The 7,570-nt window shown below is 36.6% G+C and overlaps 1 protein-coding gene across 5 annotated transcripts in view; it reads left to right on the top strand.

Annotated features, from left to right (window-relative positions):
* The first annotated feature begins 5,049 nt into the window (after positions 1-5,049).
* The window catches only part of KDM6A (lysine (K)-specific demethylase 6A), a 77,806-nt gene continuing 75,285 nt past the window's right edge, over positions 5,050-7,570 (top strand). For 4 of the 5 annotated variants that reach the window (XM_010142873.1, XM_010142870.1, XM_010142871.1 and 1 more), the window contains exon 1: positions 5,051-5,105. The gene's annotated coding sequence lies outside the window, so the exon portion shown is untranslated. Of the gene's footprint in view, positions 5,106-7,570 lie in introns of all 5 variants that reach the window. The other variant, XM_010142872.1, reaches the window with a different exon arrangement.

The following is a 7,570-nucleotide window of genomic DNA, read 5'->3' as shown; positions in this document are numbered from 1 at the left end:
TAAAGAAATAAACATGTTCATGCATTTGAACACAAAAACTGTTCTTTCGCTTCAGACAGGTGGCTGGATGGCCTGTGACCACGGGGTGCGATGTTAACTGTAAACCCCTGTTCTCCTAGTTAGGTTTTTTGGAGAGCAGTGGCCCCCTGCCCATCTGTGTCTTCTGTAGCCCTGGTGTGATGTGGACTTGACTGCAGGATCCACTGTAACTTGGGCAGCTGTGGAAGAGATGTTCAGAGTCCTGATGGAAACAATTTTAATGTCTTCAAAGACTTTTTGAGTCCTGGCATTAGTAAGCAAATGAAAAACAGTCACTGGCTTCATAAGGGTGCTGAAGTTAATCTTTTTTTTCCATAGTTTTCCTTCAGACTTCCACCAGCAAACTGCACGGGGACTTTGTTTCTCCTGTTTTGTTTTTGTTTCTTAGTATGGTGGGATACTCTCTGACTTCTGTCTCAATGTTATCAGCTTTTTAATGAAATAAAGGGATTATTTTACCACGTCTGGCCCTGCCCCTTAAAGTCATGAAGAAGAAATTGTGTATTCGTCTACATGACTCACTGGTTCAGGACCTACATGGAGAAGGCTGACAGGCAGGTTGTGATCTTATTTCATGTTTTTATCCATCTTGTGCTGACCAACAGAAGTTGATTTCTCTCAAGTCAGACACTTATACGTGGCTTAGAAGGTAATAATATATTAGTTTTTTTTAAATTTAGCCCATTTAAATCTTTTATCTGGGATTTCACTCTTTCTGTTTGAAAAGCCATTTTGGTTTGATAGATGTTTTGTTGGTAGCAGTGTAGGTTTAAAGAGCCTTTACTTTGCTTGTATTCCATTCTTGTGCTAATGCAGTTGTTTGGGGGGGTGGTGGTGTGTGTGCTACACAGTGAACTTGGCTGGGAATCTGATCCAGTTAAAAATAATCTTTTTTTATCTGTGTATTAATAACTCAGATCAGTTCTGGCATCCATTTGGCTGTTGTCCTGTACAAATTACAGTATCAGCAAAATGAGAGGCAGCGTTAGGGAATGTGTCTGAATCAGCAATGCTTGGAACTATGGCAAAACCTGTTCCTTTTAATTTTTAAGTTGCAAGGTCCCAACCGGATGCAGCCTTGAGACTGCTTCGACTCTGGAGCATCATGTTGTACTCTCTGACTTTCTAAGAGTGCCTACTGAAGAGATTTTCATTTGCAATCAGAAATTCTTTGCATAGTCTTGTGTTTATAAAGCACAAATTTGGAGTTGGCGATGGTCTCCGCTGCTGGTGGCAGATAAGTGTGTTACTGATGAGAAATGCTTGAACCCAGAGGTGGCAGCTGAATATTTCTAGAGTCAGTCTAAGATCTAGGTCATTTTTACGTCTGAATGTTGGTATGGCCACTTGTTACACAGGACGGGTGCATTTTTCTGACCCCGTGTTTGTAGTTAAAATGTGTAACTGTGGTGGTCGAGTCTGTCTTTCTGCTGGAAGCATTGGCTGCATGCTCGAAGATGGAGAAAAAGGCTTTATTGTGAAGTTGGCCTGAAATGGCTGGAGAACAGAGCATGTGAAATGTTGGAGATCTGCTTCAGAGAGACAATAAAGCAGTTATTTGGGTTAATGCAGAAGGTCTGTGAGATGGGTGTTTTCCTCATTGGTTGTTTTTTTTCCCTAGATTGCTTAAAACAAACAAGACCAAAAAGTCTTCAACATGCTTATTGATCTCAGTTACGTAAAAAGATACATACACATGTACTAAATACCTATCACTAAATACTGTGGCTTATGCGTTTTGTAAATTTTAATTGAAATGTTGCTCGGCACTAAATGGTGCATGTAAGTAGCAGAATACACAATGCAATCCTGACAGTCTTCTTAAATTGCATAGGTGTGTAAGAGGGAAAAGAGGTATTTGAGCCATCTAGTGGTTGGTATGAAACAGTTTAAGATTTTTGATTGTAGAAAATAGAAGTGTGCACCTTTTTTCAATTCACTGTAGATTTTAGTAAAGAGAGAGATCTGATCACATGGAAGTTACATTAGAAGTTAGTAGACAAAGAATGAGTTTTGTTATCATGAGATCTTCAGAAATCATGAGGATTTTTAAGAAGTTCGAGGAAAGGATTTTGATAAGATTATTTTGTTTTCTACTTTTTACTTAAAAATGTTTGGAGAAAAAACCAGTAGGCTTGTGTTCACCTGCTATTTATAGCAGGATTCTGAATAGCAGGGATTAAATTACAAAAGTAATCTTCACTAGAAAACAGAGGATGGATATTTTTTGTGATAAACACGTCCAAATAAAAATAACAGAGGCATCTGAAAGCAGATTTCTGAAGATGGGCTGTGTTCCTGGTGAACAGTCACAGAATCTTACAATGTTAAGAAAAAGGACATTTTGTAGATGAAAATTTCATGTAATGATCCCACTTGGTCCTGATCTGCAGTAAGCTGTTCTAGTGTTTCGTAGTGGCTGCTGCCAGTAGGAACTTGGCTGCACAGTGAACTTTATGGTTTTCTGCAATACAGGCAGAAAAGTTAGTTGCTAGAGTAGAGAACTTTATGTGCATCTCATCTTGAATTATTTGTAGGAAAATACTGCATACAGTCAAACACTGTAACGTCTTCCAGTCCTTGGGAAAGTCCCATCCAGGCTTAAATGCAGATCGAAAGATACCTTCATTAAGACAAATACAATAAACAATGAACAAGCAATAGTAATGGTGTTACATGTGGCTAGAATTATAGTATTTCAGTGTAGATAAAAATGATCTACACTGATATTTCGGTATTTGCATCTTTATGTTTGAAGTAAAGTATTACAGAGGCTTAAATCTTGCTCCTTTTTTTACTGAGAAGACAGTGGCAGTTTAACATATTTTTAAGGTTCATTGCAAATGCTTTGTAGGGCCAAATGAGAATGAGAGGAAAACAGGAAAACCAATCACAGAACAAAGGACAGCGCAGTAATGGTTGATTTTGTATTTTACTGGGGTGGGGATAACCTGAAAGCTTCGTGTGAACTTGATATATGAATTACATTTGGACAAATCGCCTGTATCTTGGTCCTGTTGTGCCTTGAAAGTTGATGATCATTAAACCTTAGGGTCAAAATATCAGCTAGATTAATCTCCTGAATCTGTAACTCGTTTGGACTGCGAATTCTAGCAAGCTTCAGAAGAGGAAATTAAATTCTTCGAATATTCAAGCAGTTTTAGTTGTGTGGCATATTTTTCTTGAATTTTGCGGTGTTGTGATGACGGATTTTTGTTATTACTGTTATTCTCAATCTTTATGATGATCTAGTCTTCATCGCAACTGGTGGGTCTCTGAGATAGTGCTGGACAATTTCAAGTCCTGTTCTAGAAACGAGGCTGGCTCGAACACAATAAAGATTACTAGTGTACGCTGTATTTTGTAGGCTTTCATGCTGCACTTGTGAAGATCTCCTTATCTTACTTCTTCCTTTAAAATTACGTATCAAGGTGTTACCTATGTTCAGTTTTTGAGCTTGCCTTCTTTCCTAGTCTGCTGTTGCTTGAGCACGCTTGGAAAGCAGGAAATACATGGGATACAGAATTAAAGATCTTTCATCTTTGTGATGTCCGTGTTGTGTTTTTGTTCAATTAAACAGGAATGTGGTTTTATGGTAGTATTTAAGTGTCATCTTTCATTGTTTATATAATTTCCTCTCCGCTCCCCCTGTTAACATCTTCCAGTGGTCTGGTTGCGGTAGTATCTGGTCATACCACAGCTTTTTTTTTTTTCTTGGAAGCTGTCCATTGCTGAAGCTATGATCCAACTGTATTCATGAAAGGATCTTTGGCACTTCCCCGGGTTTTAATTTGCATTTAGAAGATACAAATGAGGTATAATGAAATGGGAATGTTTGGTTCTATTTCTGATGAATGCTCTTGGAATTTTGTTCTGGTTACCAGGTATTTTCTAGAAGAAATTTGGTTATACCTTTTATGTTTGGATTGGGTTTCAGGCATAACTGAGATTCCTTTCGCGGTGTTCCATAGAAATTTGACTTGTTGAAGTGTGTGCAAGTGAGAGAGGGATTATTTTGCATTACTATCTTCAATAATGGAAATTCCATCTCTTGTTCTTGTGTCAGAACTTTGTGTTCTTTGGGGCATATTCCTGGTCTCTCAAACCCAGAATTATGCATAAGGAAAGACTAAAAATGTGTCATAGACACCATGTGTGTGTTGTCACCTGTAAATAATGGAATAGATCTGCTAAATAGAAAATACCTATGCTCTGGCATAACTTCTAAAAAAAAAAGCAATTTGTTTGTTTTTCCCAATTTAGGAAATATGTAATAATTATTCATAGAATCAGATAGTTTAACATTCATTAAACTTCCCTAATCATGTTGGTTTAGAAGCAAATCACAGTTTTCTGTGAAAAGAAAATGGGGGGAGAAATGGGTTTCCAGAAGGAGAACGGTTCATTCTTTACACACACACCCACCCTACCCCCCTGCAAAGTAGGGAAATAGAAAATTGAAATTGAAAATTGATTAAAGATGAAGAAATATTAATGTCTTAGGTTTGAAGCCAATTATATTCAGAAAAGTGAAAATTCCTTAAGCATGTTTTCAGATTCATATAATTAATGTTCTACTTTAGACACTGAAATTAGAGTGTGTAGCTTTGTTTACTTTTATGCAAGTATAAAATATTATGAGTATCAACTGGTGTTCAGTCATAAAACATTTTTTATTACATTAAATTGCCAAAGACCTCTACTCCATCATTTCCTTCCCTGCTGTTGTACAAGTAGAACAAAGCACATCAATTTCTCTGATGTGGAAGTATTTGAATATTATTATTGTTACTATTCCTCAAAAATATTCTGTAGAGAATCACTTTTGTTGTTGTTGTTTTAAGCCTACCTGTCTTTTTCTTCTTTTTGATTCTTTGTGTTCAAGGTGAACTTTAAATACACTAGTAACAAATAGAATGTCAAAGGATAAATAAAATACTGGAAACTCAATCTTACAGCATATGGTTGTCTTATCTGGGTTTTAAACATTATCTCTTTCCTTTACAGAATGCTGCCTTTTTATATGGCCTTGGTTTGGTCTACTTCCATTACAATGCCTTTCAATGGTAAGTTGGAATAAAGTAACGGTATCGGTATTGTGCGGTGTTTTATTGCTAGGTCAATATTTCAACTTCAGCGTGAGTGTTCGATAGTTGCAATTTTTTGTAATGGATACGGTGCTTGGAGAAGACATACTGTCCCTACTCACATATTTGTGAAGGCCTGTTTATGAAAAACTTTACTTTTCTCTTCAAAAAGAAATGGCAAAGTGGTTTGTTTTCATTTAGCTTGGTATTCAGTGATTTTATACATAGCTGTATAATACGAAAGTTTTGGACACGAGAAGCAGTACACTCAGACTTGAATCAGAATGTTTAAAACTGATGTAAAAACTCAGTTGTAAATTCTGGCAGGGCTGCTCTTGGGTATGGGGAGGAGAGTTGGTTTTCCATTGGGATTTTGGATTTGCTTTATTGATGATGAGAGAAGAATGGTGAATGGAATAGACCCAGTCATTTTCCATTGAAAGGTCCTCAGACTTTTACTGCGGGATGTTATTGAAGAGATAGTGTCACTGGAACAAAATCAGAAAGGTGCAGACTTTCAGTCATTGCTCTCTTTCACTCAGTGTGGAAACTGTAAATAAAACAAATTTGACTTTACTATTTCATCTACTTCATTGATTAATGAATAGTTTATCATTTTACTGGACTAAGCATGATGGCAGTTAAGGAGGCGGAGTGACTACTGACCGATGGTATGGAACAATAAAGGGGGATTTCCCCCGCACCTCCCCCCCCCCGCTCAGTAAATTGTTTTTATGTATCTGTAAGACAAAGGTTTTGTGTTTTCCTCAGGATAATGCAAATAAGATTTTATTCTGCAAATTAAGTTGGTTAAATTATGAGCTCAGAACATGGATTTCTTTATTGATAGCGGTGAAAGTAATGCCTCATATTGTACATGGCATGCAAGTCTATTACGTTCTGATTAAAAAGAGAAGAACAGAAAAACTTTTCAGAAAACCTGAGAATCCACTGTTTAAAGATTGTGATCAATCCTGGTTGAATTTGGCCAAGTTTCAGAGCGTTCTTTTCTTACGCAGGCTTGGCTTCATCATTTACAATTCAAGACTATTTTGTGTACCAGTTCTTCTTTCAAAGGGTTATCTTGTTACAATTCACACTGTGAAAATAGTAGAAACCTGTAAGGCAATATTAAATAAGACAAAGTTGTTAGATTTAGAATAGTTGATTTTTTGAAAGATCACCTTTCAACAAAGATTTTTGCCTTCAGCAGATCATGCTATTTAGCACCTTTCAGTGGATGGAGCAGCAAAGTTAGGTGCTTAGGTAAGATGAGGTATTAATAAATTCGAGCTTCACTTCAGGTTTTTCTTCCGTGCTTTAAGTAAGAGTGTTGAGAACACGAGTGTAAATTGATGCCTTAACTTACAATGTCTTAACTGCACGTAGTGGTTTATGTTCAGGTTGAGTAGAATAATCATATTTGCCGTTTCATTCATACGAAGTCATGTATAGTGCAGTATTAAAGGAGTTGGATATCACTGGACTATTGGGTAGAATTTCTAGAGGAAGAAAATCTAGTGTAGATGAAGTCTTACACGTTTGTGTGCGGTTTTTGAGTTTTGTTTTGCTTTTTCATTTCTTTGAGTGCTTCCTCTCCCCTTTCCTTACTATGTTTTCTCGGGGTCAAGAGGAGTGGGCTAATGTGGTTGTGGGTGTTTGGGTGTGACAGAATCATAATAAATTTAGAGGTGATAGCAAGTCATTTACAGTAGATCTTAGTTCTTCACAGAACTCTTTTGCAGATTGCGAGTAGAATCCCACTTCTTTCACAGTGAAATGCTAGTTAAACTGTTTTATTTCCTGCTGCAACTATTCCATGTATTTATGTTAATAGAGTACACAAATTTGTATTTGGGGCAGGTAGAGGAGACCTCTGGACCACCTAAGGTGGTTTAAGCTATTGTGCTTCATCCGTGAACATTGTCTTTTTTTTAATCCACACCACTTTAAATATTCATAATTTTAGTGAGAGGCCTGTACATAGTCCCTGTAAAAAGAAGGGGTAAGGAAGTGCTTGAGGTTTTTTCATATCTCATGCAAACAGTGATAATAAAATACCAAGTGGTTATAAGATCATTTGTAGAATTCACGTTCGTATTTTGTGTTTTTGTTTCATTTTCCAGCTTCCATAAGAAGTTTTGGATTAGTTCCAAGGCACATATGCAATTCACTGTAATTCAATATTATGTACTTCTCTATATACTAAGGCAGCATTACAGCATTATCTTAAGTACAAATCTTAGCTGATACATCACTTTAAATTGGTGATTTTGTTTGTCTATTCATGTAAGAACTGAATGGTCTTAACCTTTATACAGATCATTGCAATAGTGTGATCAGACCAAAGCTATTTCATGCAATTGTTATAGTAAAATACACCATAAGGGATTAACTGCATAGATTGAATCAAGTGTAATAAAAATTTGGTACTCTGTTCTTTT

This window comes from Buceros rhinoceros, unplaced genomic scaffold, assembly GCF_000710305.1.
Source record: "Buceros rhinoceros silvestris isolate BGI_N320 unplaced genomic scaffold, ASM71030v1 scaffold14559, whole genome shotgun sequence".
Lineage (NCBI taxonomy): Eukaryota > Metazoa > Chordata > Aves > Bucerotiformes > Bucerotidae > Buceros > Buceros rhinoceros.
The sequence above is the reverse complement of the archived record's forward strand: the minus strand, read 5'-3'. Positions and strand labels throughout refer to the sequence as shown.